Here is a 22,483-nt window from a genome sequence, read left to right on the forward strand (position 1 = left end):
ACTAGGCTGGACTCAAGCTTCATTACACTAATTTGCCTTGATGGCAGTTTTCTTGACTATGCAGAGTCTTCTCCATACACATTACAAGCAACTGCTTAAACTTCCTCCTTGAGCAGTATCAGTCAGTGAATGTCAGGTGGCCTACTGTCATACCTCCAAAGAGTTGGCACCAGACAACAGTGGCCAGGCTGGATGAGACATTCGCCCATCTTGTCCTATCAGCTGCAAATACTACCTGCTGTAACAGACTCTCAGCAAGGATGTTCTCATTGACTGGTAGTAGGAGACCAACACCTGAGCAGGCACATAATTAGAGCTATGCCACGACCATTGTTTCAACTGAGAAAATCTATCAAATGTAGCATGACATTGTTTATGGTCAGGGAAAAAAATACCGGACAGCATTCCTACCTTAGCATACTGTCTATAAAGCAGATATTGTTGGAATAAGGCAAAAACAAGTGGAAATCTTCTCAGCACAACTATATAAATAGACAAAGCTCTCAGAAGTGACATTATGCATGACAAAATGGCAAAATCTTAAACTTGAAAGCTGTAAAAACATGCCTCATAGTGTTTGTGCCTAAAACCCTATGGGGAATCCTTTCCAATGTATGTATATTCAGGGTATGCAGCGACTTTGATCTCGCTATCAATATCACTTTCCATTTCTACCATAGTAATGAGTGTTCCTATTAGAAGGTAAATATCAAGAAAGGAAAGCAGGGAATGCTGCTGTCAGCTATGCAGAGTAAGAGGATTAAGGTGTCTGCAAGACAAAGTCAATGAGTTTGGTGAAAACTTTCTGCTAGCCTTACAGTGCTTCGTCTGTTTGCCTTCATGGCGTCTGAGCAGTCAGTTACTGAACTACTGATAACCACCAATGAAAAGAAAAATGTAAAATGGGGACTAAATGCTAAAATTAGGAAGAATTTGTGTATATATATATATATATACACACGAATTCTTCCTAATTTTAGCATTTAGTCCCCATTTTACATTTTTCTTTTCATTGGTGGTTATCAGTAGTTTAGTAACTGACTGCTCATATATATATATATATATATATATATATATATATATATATATATATATATATATATATATATATATATATATAAAAAATATTATAACAGTCAGCAGCTTTGAAAGTGTTTAAGGCTGTAACCCACTGAAACAAACAGGGCAGGGTTATAACAAGCTTTGGGATTCAAGTGCAGCAGTGGCAGAGTGCTTAAGAAGTTAGGAGCTCATTGCCTTTGTGGCAGAATCATCCGGTATGTTTCTGCACATAGTTACATAGAAGGTGAGGTCGAAAAAAGATACAAGTCCAACCTGTGTGTGTGATTATGTCAGTATTACCTTGTATATCCCTGTATGTTGTGGTCATTCATCTTATTATCTAATAATTTCTTGAAACTATCAATGCTCCCAGATGAGACCACTGCATGTGGAAGGGAATTACATATCCTTGCTGCTCTTACAGTAAAGAACCCTCTATGTAGTTTAAGGTTAAACCTCTTATTCTAATTTTAATGAGTGGCCACAAGTCTTGTTAAACTCCCTTACGCAAAAAGGATTTATCCTTATTGTGGGGTCACCAGGACGGTATTTGTAAATTGAAATCATATCCCCTCTCAAGTGTCTCTTCTCCAGAGAGAATAAGTTCAGTGCTTGCAACCTTTCCTCATAACTAATATCCTCCAGACGCTTTATTAGCTTTGTTGCCTTTGTTTGCACTCACTCCAGTACAGTTCCTGAGGACTGGGGCCCAGAACTGGACAGCATACTCTAGGTGCGGCCAGATCTGAGTCTTGTAGAGCGGGAGAATTATCGTTTTATCTCTGGAAATAAACCCCCTTTTAATGCATGCCAATATTCTGTTAGCTTTGTTAGCAGCAGCTTGGCATTGCATGACATTGCTAAGCTTATCATCTACTAGGACTCCCAGGGCTTTTCCATCCTAGATTCCCCCAGAGGTTTTCCCCCCTCCCCCCCAATGTATAGATTGCATTCATATTTTTGCCACCCAAATGCATTATTTTACATTTTTCTACATTGAACCTCATTTGCCATTAATTTGTTTAGATCTTTTTGAAAGGTTTTCACATTCTGCGGAGAAGTTATTTCCCTGCTTAGCTTAGTATCGTCCACATAGTGTTCTTTTTCCTAAGATTTTATCCCAATTTATGCCTTCTAGCAAGGTTCATAGTTTAGGGAAGTTGGCTCTTTTGAAATTCAGTGTCTTTGTTTTCCCCTTATGTTTCCTATTTGCGTGATTATACTGAAGCCAACTGACATGTGATCGCTGTTACCTTGAAGCCATTTTGGATAGAGTGGAAAGGGATTAAAACACTTGTCAGGTTGTATTGCTGTCTGTGCCCCCGTTAAGAATATTCACCCTCCCTATTTGTCCCGCTTACCGTTATCATTGAATGTGAAAGAAAATCCCAAATTTTGTATTGTCCCCAGAAAAGTAATCTTTCATTGGGAACACTAGTTCTGATGACCTGGGGGTAAGTCTCTTAATTTTCAGGAATTTCCTCTCACTTCCTATTTGGCTATGGGACAGGAAGTTAAGGAAAATCTCCACAATGGGACACAGATGGCTAAAAAAAAAAAAAAATCTAACTGGTTACACTCACCTTTAATCTAAAATGAAAAAAGGTTTTGCCTATAGTTCTACTTTAACCACTTGCCGCCCACCCACCATCAAACGATGGCTGGGAGGTGCGACTCTCGTTCTGGGTGGACGTCATGCGACGGCTTCCCAGAACGACCGCCGATATGTCCACCGCAATGTCGCAGTCCGGCTAAAAATCATTGATCACCGTCATTACTAGTAAAAAAAAAAAAAATGGCATAAATCTTCCCCTATTTTGTAGACGCTATAACTTTTGCGCAAACCAATCAATATGCGCTTATTGTGGGTTTTTTTTTTTTTATATGTAGCAGAATACATATTGGTCTAAATTTATGAAAAATGTATGTTTTATAGCAGAAAGTAAAAAATATTGTTTTTTTTTCCCAAAATTGTCAGTCTTTTTTCTGTTTATAGCAAAAAAACAAAATAAAAAAATGCAGAGGAGATCAAATACCACCGAAAGAAAGCTCTATTTGTGGGGATCGCACGATTGCGCAATTTTCAGTTAAAGCGACGCAGTGGCGTATCCTAAAAAAATGTCTGGTCAGGAAGTGGGCAAAATATTCTGGGGCTATAGTGGTTAAAGTGATTATCTTATTTCTGGTTTTAAACTAAAAAAAGTAGTTTGTTGCATGACAATAATCTCTCCCATATATGAAGAAAGGTGTCTGGCAGGATTGAGGTCATTTAGCATTGTGTGAGCTATATACTGTATTTTTTCACATTCACAGTCCTCAAACACAAATGACATGCATCTTATCTTCCCCCCTAGAGAGTTCTATTTAGCTCTGGCAAAAGCAATGATTTAAGTATTAGACTTATGAGTCACATTGCCAATTGTAAAAAGAGACTACTGAGGAAGTATAGATATATCTTAACTGTGAATATCTACCAACCTCAGTGACATTTTATTGGATTACTTTCCAAACACACTCTATCGTGAGTATAATTATTGTCTTTCCCTCTATATAAAAGAACACGTCTACAAAATCCTCACTCTCAGATTAGGAAATGTGAATGCTATCAAACATTGCCTTAGCATAGATGTCAAGAAATCTATCAACAGTATTAAAATGATGGCCTATCAGAATGATGGCCCTCAAAACTGGAGTCATTATTCTTGTAACCTTGACAGCATAGCAAAATTGGAACTGCAAATACAGTGATGTAAAATCTCAGAGGCAGACATTTAATTTTATCTGTATAACATAGCAGCAGCCCACTGAAGAACCAGGGCTCTGACCTGATAGCAGAGGACCAATGGCCTCTTATAGAACCGTGCAACGCAATGATATGCTTGTTTATTGACTTTCTTTTAATTCATACTCATTTTTTTTTTACATACGTATACTGCATGATAGGTATGTCTGAGTATATACAGGTTTTGTGTGTGTATATATACAGCTCATAAGTTTACATACCCTGGCAGAATTTATGATTTCTACCCAAATGGCCCTGATCAAATGTTTACATACATTGTTTATTTTGGCCTGATAACATGCACACAAGTTTACACAAAGGGGGTTGAATGGCTATTAAAGGTAACCATCCTCACCTGTGATCTGTTTACTTGAAATTAGTGTGTGTGTGTATAAACAGTCAATGAGTTTCTGGACTCCTGACAGACCCTTGCATCTTACATCCAGTGCTGCACTGACGTTTCTGGAGTCTGAGTCATGGGAATTGTCAAAAGGATCTGTGGGAAAAGGTAACTGAACTGTATAAAACAGAAAAGGGATATACAGAGATATCCAAGGATTTGAGAATGTTAATCAGCAGTGTTCAAACTCTAATCAAGAAGTGGAAAATTAGGGGTTCTGTTGAAACCAAACCACGATCAGGTAGACCAACTAGAATTCAGCCACAACTGCCAGGAAAATTGTTCGAGTTGCAAAGAAAAACCGACAAATAACTTCAGGTGAAATACAGGACTCTATGAAAACATGTGGTGTGGCTGTATGGTGGAGTCGCCATAAGAAAGCCATTACTATGCAAATACCACAAAGTATCCTACTTACAATATGCCAAACAGCACAGAGACAAGCCTCAAACCTTCTGGCACAAGGTTATTTGGATTGATGAGACCAAAATAAAACTTTTTGGCCACAACCATAAACACTACATTTGGAGGAGTCAACAAGGCTTATGATGAATGGTACACCATTCCTACTGTGAAACACGGAGGTGGGTCGCTGATGTTTTGGGGATGTGTGAGCTACAAAAGGCACAGGAAATTTAGTCAAAATTGATGGCAAGATGAATGCAGTATGTTATCAAAAAATACTGGAGGAACATTTGCATTCATCAGCCAGGAAGCTGTGCATGGGATGTACTTGGACATTCCAACATGACAATGATCCAAAACACAAGGCCAAGTCGACCTGTCATTGGCTACAGCAGAATAAAGTGAAGGTCATTTCAGTCTCCTGACCTCAATATCATTGAGCTACACTGGGGAGATCTCAAACATGCAGTTCATGCAAGACAGCCCAATAATTTACAGGAACTGGAGGATTTTTGCCAAGAGGAATGGGCAGCTTTACCATCTGAGAAGATAAAGAGCCTCATCCACAAATACTACAAAAGATTTCAAGCTGTCATTGATGGGGGCAATACACGGTATTAAGAACTGGGCTATGTAAGCTTTTGATCAGGGTCATTTGGGTAGTGTCTGTTGTCATTATGATTTAAAAAGTGTAAACACAGTTGATTGATAATAAATGGCTTCAACCAAACACCAACCATGAGTGAAAGAAAAGTTTTTGCATTAAAAATGGCTAAGAAATCATAAATTCTGCCAGGGTATGTAAACTTATGAGCACAACTGTGTGTAATATATATATATATATATATATATATACATACATGCACACACACACACACACACACATATGTAAGTATTATACACAAAAATAATTTAATATATATGTGTGTATATGTGGCGTATTTAGCCATGCATACATTTCCTTTACTATATTAAAGTAAAATAAAAGCAGCAGCTTTCCTGGCTCTCTCCCTCATCATTGGTTCAGACTTCAGACACCACAGCAATAGCCACTTGCTTCCACTGCTGTCAATCACAGCCAGTGAGGTGGGGCCGAACTGTCATACGCCACATATACTAAATTGTTTTTGTGTATAATACTTACATATGGTGGTGTGTGTGTGTGTGTGTGTATATATATATTATATATATATATATATATATATATATATATATATATATATATATATATAGAGAGAGAGAGAGAGAGAGAGAGAGAGAGGGAGTGGGGCTTGCTATGGGTGCGCTTGGCAGGGGGAGGAGCCATGAGGTCTGGCGGGGAATCTGAGTAGAGGAGGATCAGGGCAGCTCATTTATTTGAATAGGCTGACAGTGTAGCTCAACACATAAAAACCTGGACCTGCACAATTTTTGGCAATGCACAGTGTGCGATTGATTTACTAAAGGTGAATAGACTTCTCCAGTAAATGAGGGAAAGATCTGCTGACTTCCATCATCCAATCATGTGCCAGCAAAAATGTTTTTCTTTTTTTTTCTTTTCTTTTCTGTTATGTGATTGGATATTCTTTGTAAAGTGAACATTTACCTCATTTACTAAGATCCGAAGCAACTGCCTTTCGTAAATAAACTCCTATGTGTCTATTGGTTTGCTGCAGTGCAGATGCATTGGCAGCTTTTGTATGAGTGCATCAGGGTACCATTCTAAAGCTGGCTACACATTACACAATGTTATTGTACAATTTTCCTTTAGATTTACCAAAACCATATAATATTAGGTCAAACCTAAACAATTTCAAATTATATGCAATCAGGTAGGCCCTTGCACTTCATAGTTGAAGGTAAATCTAAAGAAAATTGAACAAAAAAAATGTGTAATGTGTAGCCAGCATAAATCAATGGTGCCACAATATCTATAGCTTCATGCTATTAGAATGCAACCACAACACAAGAGTAAAGCCAGCTTAAAGCTTAGGTGAAGGCCAGTGAAGATTGGATGATTACAATGAAACTCACATACCATCTCTGTAATCTAAGTTCTGTGCTGGTTGGAACAACCAAAAAAATTTGCACACCAAGAGCAACATAAAGAGACAAAAGAAGATATTTCCAGTAAAACATAGGCTACTGTGTAATATCTGTAATAAACTCTTATATGTGTCAACATTGATATCTTAGGCTGCCCTGTTAACCATCATGGACTACCCTGGCTCCTGTTGTAACTATCGGACCTTTTAGTCCAAAGAATGATCTTATTTAGTTAGCTGGTATTTTTTCCCCTGACCCCCTAAGTTCATTGTTGTATTTTAAACACAGTTTTGTTTAGATTTGTTTATGTTTTTTGGTTATGGAAGATTACTATAGTTCTACTTCACTGTATGCAATTCCTAAGAGCTTTTGATGATGTTTGGCATCTGCAACCATTACATGACATGGATACAAGAGTCTGTCTGCTCTGCAAGGACACTCTGACCCATGTGTCAGATTTCATTGCGTCTACTATCCCCTAGCCCTAATTAAAATAATAATCCATAATGTACAGGATTTTAACTTTCCCCAAAAGTGCAAAAAGGCATTTTGCCATTATAAAAGTCTAGGAGCTGATATTCTCTTACAACAAGAGATTAATTTCTCTGTCTCCAATCACCCTCAATTTTTTGACACAGCCTTCAAACTATTTTATTGCACAACTCATTCTGCCAAGTCCCATGGAATAGCTATATTCAAACGTAACTCTTTGATGTTTGACATCCTCCATGTGTATAAAGATCCTGAAAGCCAATATATTATACTCCAGGGCGTGCCACCACCATAGCCTCTGTATATGCCCTGAAAGAGGCCCAAGCTTTTCCTAAATCAGAGGTTAGCTCTCTAAACTCAATGCAACGCATAGATGCCTAGTGGGCGCACAATATAGGTTCCAGGTCATACACTTTTTACTCTAACCACATTATAGTTATGCCTGCCTGGACTATATTTTTTACCCCCCTGTCATATTAGTCAACTCTTTTGCTGCGGAGATTCACGTTTGCCCCATGGTCTGATTACCATATGGTTGCCTTCTCCACAGCAAGAATTCACTTTAAACCCACAACATATACATGGAGACTTAACGATTCACTGCTCACAGACCCCACAATTATGCAGTCTCTCTCTATACATATGGACAACTACTTTATAGAGAACTCACTCCCTGACACATCCCCATAAGGGCAGTAATGTATGGGCATTTCATTAATTTAGCAGCAAACAAGCATAAAAGATAAGTTGGCTGTTGGAGTCTTTCCAGACCATATCTGGTCTAGGAGTAAACCTGGCTAAATGCCCCACTTTACAACAACATTTTGCTTTTACATGGTGCACTCTTTTTGCTACCTAGGAATTCCACCATAATCACCCAATAGTCGCTTGCCCACTTATGTTTCTAATTCTTATATTGAGTCTCTTCCAAGAGACGTCAACAATTTTATATGGCATGCTAAAAAAACAGGATTCAATAAGTCTCTGTTGTAAAGACCCCAATCTCTGGGAGGTTTTGGCCTCCCAGATTTATGGCGTTACTATTTAGTAGCAAGACTTACTCAAACCGCTCAGTGGCATGCCACACTCTTTTCGGAGCCATTCATTGAAAGACTGCACTAAATTGGCGTTCCTCCACCATATCCTGGTCACAAGAGTTGGCCAGGATGGAGATGATCAAATTGACAGAATGAATTCACCATACCTTGTATAATACTATGCATCTCTTTGACAGGAAATGGGAGCAATGGGACACCCCTTTTTGGTAAACCATTTCAATATAAGTGTGTTGATGTAATGGATCTTCACTGGTCCCAATGCTTTAACATTTAACTCAAATTTACTCTTTATCTATCTTGCCCTTTTGTTTTTCCGTTATGTAGCACATTATAGCTTTTACAAGGTTAACAGATTCCTTATTCCTAATTACATTTTATATGGAACATTTCTGTGTTTTGATGTTCATGTACAATATGCATGCATATCACAACCTGTATGTAAATCAAATAAAAAAAGGGGCTATCTTGGGTTTACAATAATAACATTGTTGCATATTATCTTTAGGTTCTTTGGCTTCTCCTGTTCATTTTACAATATGTCATCTGTTTTGATGGATAGCTTTACTATTTGTTGAACAGACACATAGGATTATGACTTTAAGGGCTCTGGGTGTTCTAAGTACAGGTGAATCAGCTATCTGAATACATTCCACACAAAACGAACAGCCTACTTATTATTAATCATTATTCATGTATGAAAGTTAGAGAGAGTAGACACCATTCTACAGGTTCATGGGTTCTCCTGTATAATATAGCTGCTCTAAAATGCAAATGCATGTCCTGAGAATATTCATTATAAAACAGTTTTTCAGAAGCATTTAAAAAGCAAATGCTTAACTACTCATGAGTCAGTTTATCACTTGCCTGTGCAAATACTCAGAAGTTAAATTCTTTCTTCAGTGCCGAAGTCAAAGAAGCTGAAAGAAACAATAAGTACATTAATACCATAAATTAGGAGATTGTTTTACTACAAATCACACGTTTTAAAGGATTAAAAGACTAGAAGAATAAAGACAAAATGCATAAAAAGTCTATACAATGGATATTGTAGAATTTTGCATAATGTTTTATATGAAATACAATGAATATATAAGCTTCTTAGAAAACAAATTTCAGAAAGCTAGAATTACATAGTGGTAACTTTTACTACTGGCATTAATAGTTAATCAGGTTGTCTGCTTCAACTGTCACAGTATTAAAGTAGACGTAAACTCTAACATTTAGTTTGCTAAACAATATCAATTTCCATATTTTTTTTTGGCCTCTGTTGTATACATCTGGGCAATCCTGCCAGGAAGCGGTCACTGTGGACCACCAATCATAAGTAACCATAGTATCCCCCACTGTGCAGCTATTTGTATACACATACCCCCATCACGTATAAGTGCTGCTGTGGGGAGGGGATTACTTGGCGGTCCGCAGCGACAGCTTCCTGGCAGAATAGCTTAGGTGTGTTCAGACTAGTATATGAACATCCCTGAGCTAAATTCTAATTGAGAGTTGAAATGAAGACTCCATACTAATCTCAAATAACCGGATGACAATGAAGGAGAACAACTGTGATACGGGGACAACAAGACATTATCCTATAACAGGAAGCATCTGAACAAGGAACTTCATGGCAGGATCACTAATTAGTATGCTAATGAATGCTGTAGATTTAAAATTATTAAAAAAGATGTTAAAAGCATATACTATAAGCAATTGGATTTACATCTACTATAAGAACACGGTGGAGTCTGATGGAGACATTCACCCCTACCTTTTCTCTTTTTTTCTTTTTTAACTTTGGCTACAATTGAAAAGCACCTACTCTACTGTATGTCTAGAATTACACATTATTTGGGCAATTAATTAATATTTGATAGCCCAGTATGTCTGTGAAATGGCTTCATCATACAAAGCATAACTATCTACACAAAATTAACATGTGTACACATATAGCTAATGCGTAGTAATGAAAAAAAAAACACACACAATTTGCCCATTAATCCTATTCAATTTCCTAATGAATAGGACTAGCAGCCATTTTGGATAGAGTAAGGGGCGATTATAACCCCTGACAGTTTATTTTTGCCATCTGTGTCCCATTAGGGAGATCTCCCTTCATTTTCTGTCCCATAGCCAAAACAGGAAATGAGAGTTGTCACCAGGTGTCCCTTCTACTCCTGTTTTGGGGGCAACTCAAATTTGGGATGTTGTTTCACTCTCAGTGATGATGGCCATCGGGTTAGGAAGAGAGGGTGCATCTCTTTCAGGGGGTCACAGACAGCATTGTCTGATAGGTGTTGCAATCCATCTACACACCATCCAAGACAAAACAAAAGTTTTGCCTTCAGTTACACTTCACGTTTGCAGTCTAAAATGCTCTTATGACCTTTACATGAATAAAGTCTTTAACTCATCCTATAACATAAGCATGGCAAACCAATTAGCTGTGGATAGAAAGACATTTGGCTTTATACATACTGTGTGCCCAATTATTATAAGTTGTATTTTTCAGGAATAATTTCATTATTAAACAACTACCGTGCTCTCGGTCACTCCAATATGTTAAAGTGTATGTTATCCCCCCCCCCCCCAAAAAAAAATAGATCCTGTAAAAAAAAAAAAATGGATCCTGCTCCTTTAAAGCATGCCATAAAGACACAGTGCTTGTGCTGTCTCATTTGGACCCCTGTAACACCTGATTCTGCCAGTTTCTCCCCTCCCCTATGTAAACTGACCATGGTAATCATGGCTGCTGAGCCCTGATGCCGTAGTCAGTTTGCGTGCCTCTGTCATCTGTAGCCCTGCTGTCTCTCCTCTCTGCTCTTGTGTCTGCCTCCACTCTCCCCACCTGTCGGCTCTTGTGTCAGGGTCTGCCCCTGCCCCCTTGCTGCTGCTTTAACAACAGGTCTTACTTTATATAATCTACTCTGTATCCTAATGATATGTCCCCCTGTGTGTGTGTTGTTTAAAAAAAAAACAAAAAAAAACAAAAAAAAACATACATACCTTATCTGTGAGCGCTGACCAATGGTCATGTGACATGCCTGATACCTCTCTCCTCCTCCCCTCCAGACTGACATTAGCGGGGGGGGGAAATCTCAGCCCCTCCCACTGCATCTGTCAGACAGGGAATGGAGTGAGGTGGCGTGTCACGTGACCGATGATCAGCGCTCAAAGATAAGGTATAAATTGCTTTTTTATACAACACACACACACACACACACACAGGGCACATATCATTAGGACACAGAGCGGATTATATATAGTAAATCATGTGGGTTAACAAACCCTTTAATAAACCTCAAACCTGAATAATTAAGAAGTAAAAAAAGTGAGGTTTTGGCTTTCTTAGGAGAGTATCTACTGAATTTTCTCATCTCACGTATTTATTTTTATCTGTTAGAGAGAATAGTAAACAAACAATTTACAAATAAACATTTTTGACATTTAATAATAAATAAAAAATAAATCAGTGACCAATATAGTCACCCTTCTTTTCAATAACAGTCATAAGCCTTCCATTCATGGAGTCTGTCAGTTTCTTGATCTTTTTGTGCAACAGCAATCACAGCCTCCCAGACATTGTTTCAGAGAGGGATACTATTTTCCTTCACCGTAAATCTCCCATTAAAAAAGGGCCCACAAGTTCTCAATGGGGTTTAAGTCAGGTAAGAAAGAGGGCCATGTCATTATTCTTTCATCTTTAAGGCCTTTACTGGCTAGCCACACAGTTGAGTACTCTGATGAATGTGATGGAGCATTGTCCTGCATAAATATCATGGTCTTCTTGAAAGATGCAGACTTTTACTTATAACACTGCTTGAAACAAATGTCTTCTAAAAACTGGCAGTAGGTTTGGGAGTTGATTTTGAGTTCATCTTCAACCCAAACAGGTCCAACTAGATAATCTTTATTAATACCAGCCCATACCAGTATCCCGCCTCCACCTTGCTGGTGTCTTGAGTCAAAGTGGAGCTTTGTGCCAGTTACTGAAACAGCCACAGGCCCATCCATCTGGTTCTGTCAAGTGTCCTCCTCAACTCATCAGTCCATAAAACCTTTGAAAAACCTGTCTTCAGATATTTATCGGCCCAGTCTTCACATTTTAATGGATTTGACTTGTTCAGTAGTGGTCGGGTTTTCGGCCTTCCTTACCTTGGCCATATCTCTCAACACTGAACACCTTGTACTTCTGAGCACTCCAGGTAGCTTACAGTTCTGGAATATGACAGCACTGGAGGTTAATGAGTCCCTGGTAGCTTCACGTTTGATTCTCCTCAAATCTTATGCAGTTAATTTACTTCTTTTTCTCAAAACGTTTCTTGCGACCCTGTGTTATTTGCCATAAAATGTTTAATGGTTCTGTGATCACGCCCCAATATCTTATCGGTTTCAAGAGTGCTACATGTCTCTGAAAGCTTTTACAATTTTTTACTTTTCAGTCAGTTAAATCTCTTTTTTGGGCCATTTTGCCTGAGGAACAGAAACTGTCTATTATACACACCTTAATATAGGGTGTTGATCTCCTTAGGCCAAACCCTCTCTCATTACACCAATACACATCACCTGATATGCTTAAATCCAATAGGGATTCGAGTTTATAAAGATTGGAGTTGGACAAATTGCATACAAATGATGATTTGGTCAAAATACGCACTTGCCTAATTTTGCACACAGTGTAGATGTTTTGCATAGTGAAAAGAAGGTAATGAGTGACATACAGCAAGTCTTTTCATGAAGGCCTCACATATCTTTCTCTCTCATACAGGTACACAATATTGTTATCTGGGGCGGCTGGGTGAAGTACCTAGAAAATAATATCTGAAATGTTATCTATGTTGTTCATTTCCTTCAGTTTATAGCATCTTACAAGCAGTGACTTCCACAGATCCTGTTTTGTATAAAGTAATCATGCAGTCTTTTGTGCACAATGTTAATATTTACTGTATACTTATCTTGGCCAGCATTGTAGAGTAACAATTTAGAATAAAACGGAACAGGTCCAAGACTGCATTTTAGATTAAACTGCTAAATGAATAATAAACTTAAAAAAAAATTGTATCTCCCCTAAATCTGTATGGTCTGTGTCAGCAGGCTTTTGTTAGCTTCCAAACTGCTTATCTTCCCATACAAGTTAATGGGAATGTAAAAGCAGCTTGATACAGTTTAGGAGGTCAAATGCAAGTTAGGAGGTCAGCTCTACCTGTCAAGAAACTGTGATTGATCTCAGAAGCAACTGATCTTGCAAACTGAATACATCTCAAAGAGAGCTGCATTTTCCAACTAACACAGATCATAAAAGAGAGCCTTTGGGATAGGGGAATAACAAAGATAAGCCTGCTGCTACATTGCAGGCACCACAAACGCCTATTCTTATCACCGTAGTTTTAGTTGCTGGGATCCACTGCTAAAAATCTCTAAATTCCTGCACAGATTTTGATTTTGTATGTTAAAAAATGGCAAAAGGCTAAGAAAGATTCAAGAAGCAAGATGACAGTGCTTGGTCTTGACATTTGGTCGCTCAGGCCCTACACAATGCATTGTGGAAAGCAGGTAGACTGTACATGTGTCCCCCATGACTAGAACCCCCAGGTATTAGTTGGGCTTTACTAGTGGATCCCAGAAACAGAACAATTTGGTGCTTGGAACAGGCATGATGCTAGCCATCGGTGGCAGCCACTCATTAGGGACACATGGGCAATGCCCCCCCTCCCCCAATCCATGCGCCCGGTCCCCTAATCTACATGCAGGGTGCCGGATGCATGGATTTCTATGGATTTTATTTATTTTTCGAAGCACATGATTAGAGCTGGAGGCTCTAATTGGCTACAAAAAGGGTGGGCTCAGGGCGCAGATTTGTCAATGGTGTGCAGTGGCATGCTAGAGCAACGGGGGTGGTTAGTGTGGAGCGCCGACGGAGCACGCCGCCACTGCCTGGTATGTAAAATAGGTTTTGCTTAGTACCTCCTCATATTGAACTTGTTTCCTGGGCCTATGTTGAATCATTTGTGTTTTAACAACTCCCAGGTAAATCGTGTGTAAGTTCTCAAAAAAAAAATATTCTCTGTGGTGTGTATGTCAAGTATTAAATCACTCTGGGCCATTGTTGACGTCACATCCCTGAATGGGAGGGGAGTATAGGAGAGTTTTGTTCCACTTCATGAAAAGGAAGAATAATATTAGTAAAGGTTGGGATTAGGTTGCATCACATTTAAAGTTCGTGTAGGGGTCAGGAGTTTATTTTAAAGTAAACCTGTGCAGAGAGAAACATGTAGGATGCCTTTGCTGACCTGAAAATGCTAGTTGACTGGTTGTCATGCAGAACAACTTCAGTTATTTCTGAGTCATTGACCTGAAACAAACATGCAGGCCAGGAATTCAGATTTTTTTTCTACATAATTGTTTCGGGTCAATCATTTACATTACAGCCAGACGATCACCATTTTGGTCTAGCAGCTAACCTTTCAGACAATGGCTACTCCCAGTTTTCTCTCAGCACAGGTTTCTTTTAGGGCACTTTAGTGCCGCTGTTGAAAAGCTTTGCAGGTACTTCAGAGGCACTGCTCATTGATTTTAATGGGCAGGGGCGATTTAGGAGTGGTGTATACACCGCTCCTAAAGCTCCCCAAAGAAGCTGCTTGCAGGACTTTTTTTTTTTTTTTAATGTTCCGCAAGGGCACCACTCCAGTGTTCAAGCACTCGGGCTTTCACACTGGAGTGACAGGAGAGGTGCTTTACAGGCGCTATTGTTAGCGCTAAAAAGCTTGTAAAGCGCCTCAATGTGAAAATAGCCTTAAAGTGGAGTTCCACCCCAAAAAACAAAAATGTAAAATGTGCTTAAAAAAATGCCTGTTGCTAGAGGGGCCCTTGTAGTCTGCCTCCTTTGATGCCTGGGCTCCTGACGTCACTTCCCCTCAGCACGGGAAGGGAGATCGCCTCTCCCCCTCCCTCTTGTCAATCATCTGGGACATGTGACCAGTCTCAGATGATTGCGTAGCCAGTGATGGCGTGCATCGCGGATTGCGCATGTGCACTGGGTGCCCAAAGTTAAAATGCCGGCGCCGCCGAGCGGAGGGGGGACAACCAGGCGCCCACAGTTAAAATGACGGCACCGCCGAGCGGAGGGGGGACAATCGGGGCTTCAATCCCCTGCATCTCTGGACTCCAGGACAAACAGGTGTCCGATTATTAAAAGTCAGCAGCTGCAGTATTTGTAGCTGCTGACTTTCCATTTTTTATTTTATTTTTTTTAAGTGGGAACCCCTCTTAAAAGTTAAAGATTTAGTGTTATGCCGCATACACACGAGCGGAATGTCCAACAAAAAAAGTCAGATGGAATCTTTTCATCGTATATTCCGATCGTGTGCATGCCTCATCTGACTTTATTTTTTTGAAAATTCTGATGGACCTAGAAATAGAACATGTTTTAAATATTTCCGACGGAACCAATTCCCAACGGGAAAACCGCTCGTCTGTATGATGTTCCGACGGACCAAAAACGACGTATGCTCTGAAGCAAGTACGAGACAGACGCTATTGGCTACTGAACTTCCTTTTTCTAGTCCCATCGTACGTGCTGTACGTCACCGCATTCTTTACGATCGGACTTTGGTGTGATTGTGTGTACGCAAGACAGTTTCAGCGGAACTCTGCACACCTCCGAACTTCCAGTTTCAGCGGAACGCCGCATACACACAACTGGAAAACCGGTCGTGTGTATGCGCCATTAGGCTTAGGTTAGTGTTCAGGGTTAAGTTTTGTGATGTAAGTAATGAAAGCTCTGCATCCAAATGTACTGTATGATACCTGCACTCAGCGCCAACAAATGATATACTGCTACACATGCATATGTGTTGGATTATGCGGCACTGAGCAAAGTGCCAATAGATAATGACAACATCTCTCATACTACCCCCATGATCTATTAAGCACAAAACTCTCAGATAGCCACAAGGCACATAAGATGCTCACAAGTGTGAATCTTAGTAAATGCCCAGTAAGTTCCTTTGCACATAGTCTTCTTACAGGAAATAAACCCAATACCGCATGACATCCGCATTTAACCTAAATTTATGAGGTACATTAGCTCAAAGCAGAAACGTCTAAAAATATAGACTTTCATCTACATTTATGAAAGTGAGAAAATCATATTTTAAAAATTGGATATGCATATTCATTTTCCTCTTTAAAGACCTTTCCCCATCATTTCTCCCACTCAGACAGAACAGCATGCAGTTGATAAAGTGTTTGCTGGCCTTCAAAAAGTAATGATATCAACTGTAAAAAGATTACTATCTCTGGTAAATGGACATTTTCCCAGCGCCAGCTCAACGTGATCACAGCCAAATCACATTACTTTATTTTTCAATGTTTCACAAAGGAGCTCAGGGTATGGATGTTTGCTGTTAATTATTCATAAAACTGTATACAATGAAAAATCAACGCTTCTGATTATCTCAGAACTACATGACTCATTTAATGGCACTGTACAAGTATAATTATGAGTCTTTTCTTTCCATTAATTCTAAAAGTTTCATTGGAAAAAGGTACACTAACCCCATTCATTCCCGCCATCTGTAGCAATATATAAATGCAACGGCAACAAAATTCTTACTAGGTAGGGTAAGCAAACCCTACCTAAAAAGTATCAGTAATAATAATATACTATGATTATCTAATTATTCTTATACATAAAGTATTATAATACTTTATGTATAAGTGATGCATAAAGTATCAGTAAGCACAAAAATGGTATTCTCACTATATTCACAAAGCTTCTTCTCCTTACTATGTGTGCTTTTCATTGCCATTTAAAAAAGGATCACTAGATATTAAATACCTCTTGACCTTGGCAGTTCCAAACACTTCCTTATTGCAAGTGGCAATGGCCACTAAATGGGCAATATTGCTATTGAGGAAGGTGTGCACTCCCCACATCTAGCCATCCCAAACTCATGAATGTAGGATGGCTCCAGCAGATTGATAATTGACAGGGTAGGAAAGGAACTGCCGGTCTGCTTAATCCCCACCAGTGTGAAAATGATAAGTATTGCATTTATTTTATTTAATTGGTCATTTACAATGACTGAGCTTCAATGCTACTAACACACTATTTGTTACTGTCAGTAAAATGTTGGAGGAAAAGAGGGAAAAAAACAAGAGGACAAGAAGAAGAAGAAAAAAAAAAAAAAGAGGGCAAGAGGAAAGGAAGAGTGCAAGAGGAAAAAAAAAAGAACAAAAAAAAAAAAAGAGGGCAAGAGGGAAAAAAAGTAGATCAAGAAGAAGAAAAAAAAAAAAAAGAGCACGAGGAAAAACAAAACAAAAAAGAGGGCAAGAGGAAAAAAACAAAAGAGGGCAAGAGGAAAAGTGGGCAAGAGGGGAATAAAGAGGGCAAGAGGAAACAAAATGAGGGCACGAGGAAAAAAACTAAAGAGAACACAAAAGAATGAAGAGGGCCAGAGGTAAAAAAAAAAAGGGCAAGAAGAAAAAAACAAGAATGCAAGATGAAACAAAAATGGGACAAAAAGAAAAAAAAAAAGGGCAAGAGGGGAAAAGGAGGGCAAGAGAAAAAAAAAAAAAAGAAGGCAAAGGGATAAAAAGGCCAAGAGGAAAAGAGGGGAAGATGAAAAAAAGAGAGGGTAAAAAGAAAAAAAAAAGGGGTGTAAAAAGTAAAAACAAAATAAAAACGAAATAATAATAAATAAATAACCACTTCCCGACCAGTGCACGCCGATGTACGTCGGCATCCAATCTTAAATGCCGCCCTGCCATCGAGAGCGCGCCACCTGCTGGTCGGGACCCCCATGAGTCTGGTCGCGGGTCCCGCGGACTCGATCGCCGCGGGCATACCCGTGATCGTCTCACGGGGCGGCTGAACTGGGAGATGCCATTGTAAACAGCATCTCCCCGTTCTGCCTAGCAACCAGTGACGCTGATCTCTGCTCCATGTGATTGGAGGAGAGATCAGTGTTCACTAAAGGAAAGTTCAGCACCCAACAGTTAGTAACACACCCCTAGGAACACTTAACCCCTACACTGTCACCCACTGGTTAACCCCTTCACTGCCAGTGTCATTTACATAGGAATCAGTGCATTTGTATAGCAGCGATTGCTGTATAAATGACAATGGTCCCAAAAACGAGTCAAAAATGTCCAATGTGTCCGCCATAATGTCGCAGTCACAATAAAAAAATCGCTGATTGCAGCCATTACTAGTAAAAAAAAATTATTAATAAAAATGCCATAAAACTATCCCCTATTTTGTAAATGCTATAACTTTTGAGCAAACCAATCAATAATCGCTTATTGCGATTTTTTTTACCAAAAATATGTAGAAGAATACGTATCGGCCTAAACTGAGGGGAAATTTTTTTTTTTATATATTTTGGGGGATATTTATTATAACAAAAAGTAAAAAATAATGCGTTTTTTTCAAAATTGTCGCTCTATTTTTGTTTATAGCGCAAAAAAAACGCAGGGGTGATCAAATACCACCAAAACAAAGCTCTATTTGTGGGAAAAAAAGGACGTCAATTTTGTTTGGGAGCCACATTGCATGACCGCACGATGCAGTGCCGAATTGCAAAAGGTGGTCTGGGCTTTGGCCAGCAAAATGGTCCGGGGCTGAAGTGGTTAAAACACACATGACTGCAGGAGCACTACTTAGCTCTGTGCAGCCTTGTGAAAAGGGTGAAAAAAAAAGTCCAAAAATTATGACAGATAGATGTGTCACATGCTGTCTCTGAGCTCCACTCACCAACTCCTGGCTGTGGTGGATGGGTAAAATGGGGAACATCACATGATCACAACATACAAAGAGCCATCAATATATTTCATATTATCAAAAAAGGAAATCTATAGAAAGTTACATTAAGGGTTTTATTAACATTGCATATGCCTGAACTTGATCCAATGGGTTTACATTTAATAATATTAATAAAATCTAATCAGTAGTGTCCCTATGTGAACTTTAGAAGCAAAATGATAACACAACTCCACTGCCAATATGATGATCTGTGAACTGTGGACCGGAGCTCTAGCCAGGACGTTCAGGCCCCAAAATGCAGTACTCAAATCAAAAAAAGGCTGGCGACTAGGATGCTCTTGAATAAAAGTCCTCTATTTGGTTACATGGGTACACGTGTACAGGCTACGTTGACGCGTTTCGGCTAAGAAGCCTTCAAAACAAAAATTAGGCCAATTATCCCCCTTATTCCCTTGTAATCATCAATGTATGCTCCCCCACAGCTTTTTCTGGCTAAATAATAGTACTGTATACCAGTTCCAGGGCAGTGACATAATTTGTATCGATGCTAAATAGGTTTAGCTTCATTGTCTGGGAACAACTATACAGTGGTGGAGTTAAAGTCTAGCAGTGTCCATCTGAGGCTTCTCAGTCAGATATTTTAGACACATAGGGCTTGATTTACTAAAGCCAGAGGGGGCAAAATTTGTCACAATTCTGCAGAGAAACCAATCAGCTTCCAGGTTTTATTGCTAAAGCTTAAACACGCTGAGGTTAGAAGCTGGTGGGTTTCTCTGCAGAATTGTGACAAATTTTTTCCCTCTCTAGCTTTAGTATATAAATCCCATAGCTAACTTGGCTAAAAAAAGGCATATGTCTATCAAGTGCAGACAAAGCTTCTTTGTAAAACCTTTCCTTTGAAGCAGTCCGGCTTACAGGAACATGCAGAATCTGACATTTAGCTCTAGTCCTTCATTATCAGGTGGAGTATTAGCACACAGTGCTGCAATAGATACTATTTTGTCATCTGGATAGCCAGCTGTACTAATGTGAATATAAGTGACAGACAACCTAATAGCCAAAAGATATAGTGATATACTGCCTTGTACTTCTCCTAAGCAGAAGGTTAACAGCCCTGTGCTACTTTCTCTTATAGCCTTTTCTCACTTCTTCTCTAATAGGTTTCAGGCTCAGTGCAATGTCAAGGCACATTTTCAAGAATGAGGACATATTTTATACTGCCGACAGGCTGCTTAGCTCTTGGATGCTTGTAATAATTTTCCAACATATTTACTTTCAGGTGAATACACAGTGATCAATTCTTTATACTCATACGATGATAACACTAAACATGACCTGTACATTAATACATAAATGAATCTTCATTTAGTTAAATGGTAGTTCTTCACTTGGAGAATGTAAGGAATCTATTGCAGACAGAAGAGTAGAATTTACTCTGCAACATACACACTTCAGTATATCGCAAAAAAAATACAGTCTATTATATTAGCCAGACCCTAGGCAAGAGATTAAAGGAAAAATATACCAAGAGAGTGGAAGGCCGACATGAATGGTCTTTATGTCTTAAAAATCCTTGTTGCCTGGGTGACAAGTTGGATCAATGATTCTATTACTTTAAGATTCATCAATACAGAATAAGTATTCAGATCAGGAGTTCTGAATTAATTCTAATGCCACGTACACACGATCGGAATTCCAGCCAGAAAAAGACAGATGAGAGCTTTTCATCGGAAAATGCCACCGTGTGTATGCTCCATCGGAATTTAGCTGTCCGAATTCCCGACAGCCAAAAATTGATGGCATGTTCTCAATTTTTCAGACGGAAAAACTATCGGTAATTCCGATCATATGCAATTCCTACACGCCAAAAATCACGCATACTCAGATTCAACTACGAGAAAGAAGCTATTGGCTACTGGCTATTGAACTTCCTTTTTCTAGTCGCGTCGTACGTCACTGCGTTATAAACAATCGGAATTTGGTATGACCGTGTGTAGGCAAGACAGCTTGAGCTGAAATCCGTCAGGAAAACCATCAGAGCTTTTTCCGAGGAGAATTCCGATCGTGTGTACGCGGCATAAGTTTCTACATGTTACAATTCGATAAGTCCACTTAGAACACTTATCAACAGTCCACTGGATCAGCGCGATAGCCAGGCTGCTAGCATATTCAGGAGGTGCTCAGCAATGGCAGTCTCCATGTCTCTTTCAGTACTGGTGCTAGTGGAAAAACAGCAGCAATGTTTTTTTTTGTGGCTAGAATAAAGAAGGTGGTCTCTGTCCCTGTTGGAGAGATGTACCCTCGCTCTCTGTTTTTGTGACAGGAAGTCACCAAGACAGGAAAGAGGCATTCTCCAATGGGGGCAGAAAAGACAATAAAAAGGTACATTTTAACCACTTGCCTACTGGGCACTCTCACCTCCCTTCCTACCAAGGCCAATTTTTAGTGTTGTCGCACTTTTAATGACAATTACGAGGTCATGCAACACTTTACCCAGTTGAAATTTATATAATTTTTTGAGACAGAAAGAGCTTTTTGCTATTTTGCTAAATAAAAAAAATGCCTAAAAAGTTTTCTTTTTTTGCAGTTATAAAATTTTTAAAATAGGACATTTTTCTTCTTCACTGATGGCCACGGATGAGGCTGCACTGATGGGAGCTAATATGTTGCACTTATGGACACTGATTGACATTGATGGCGCTGCACTGATGGGAGCTAATATGTTGCACTTATGGACACTGATTGACATTGATGGGGCTGCACTGATGATCAGTGCCCTGATTATCAGTGCCACTATTATTATATAGTGTAAATGTCCTCTGTCACAGGATACCAGTTATCAGCTTTCCTTTCCTCACATAGTGACAGTACTAAGGAAAAGAAATGGTGATAACCGGCATTTGTTTACATGTGATGAGCTGTGATTGGACACAGCTGATCACATGGTAAAGGGCCGCTGTAATTGGCCCTTTACCTCGATCTGTGACAAGCTGTGTCCGAAGTGCGCCCAATGCGCGAGTTAAAGTGGGAACCAAAATCTCCCATTAGGATCTATGTTCAACACTTACAAACTAGAGTTGAATGTTATTTTGCTGAAACCTCTGCAAATGCCTTTTCAAAGCTAACTGCTGACATTACTCTTATACAGGCTGAGACTTGTGTAAAACAGGCCTTACATACGTAGAAAAGTAAGTATCAGACAGTAAACTTTTTTTCTTAACACAATTCTTCATCTCTTCATAAGATATGGTTATGAAAGTGTTTTCCACACACAGCTATGATTTGTTAGAAAACTATAATTGTAAGACATATACATATCATAAGGAAAGTTCGATTTTTTGGAAAGTGACTTTACAAAGTACAGTAAAACCTTGGATTGCAAGCAATTTGTTGTGGAAACATGCTTGTAATCCAAAGCACTTGTATATCAAAGTGAATGTCTCCATAAGAAATTAATGGGAACTCCAATGATTAGTTTCCCAACCATTTAATTATAAGTCCTT

General features: G+C 39.1%; 1 protein-coding gene across 5 annotated transcripts in view; it reads right to left on the reverse strand.

Annotated features, from left to right (window-relative positions):
* Nucleotides 1-22,483, reverse strand: part of ENOX1 (ecto-NOX disulfide-thiol exchanger 1) — a 784,997-nt gene that overhangs the window by 360,110 nt on the left and 402,404 nt on the right. For 4 of the 5 annotated variants that reach the window (XM_077483208.1, XM_077483202.1, XM_077483203.1 and 1 more), the window contains one exon: nucleotides 9,089-9,141. The gene's annotated coding sequence lies outside the window, so the exon portion shown is untranslated. Of the gene's footprint in view, nucleotides 1-9,088; nucleotides 9,142-12,872; nucleotides 13,023-22,483 lie in introns of all 5 variants that reach the window. The other variant, XM_077483205.1, reaches the window with a different exon arrangement.

The sequence above is a fragment of the Lithobates pipiens genome, unplaced genomic scaffold (assembly GCF_037356315.1).
Source record: "Lithobates pipiens isolate NorthernLeopardFrog02 unplaced genomic scaffold, aLitPip1_a1.2 Scaffold_16, whole genome shotgun sequence".
Taxonomy (NCBI): Eukaryota; Metazoa; Chordata; class Amphibia; order Anura; family Ranidae; genus Lithobates; species Lithobates pipiens.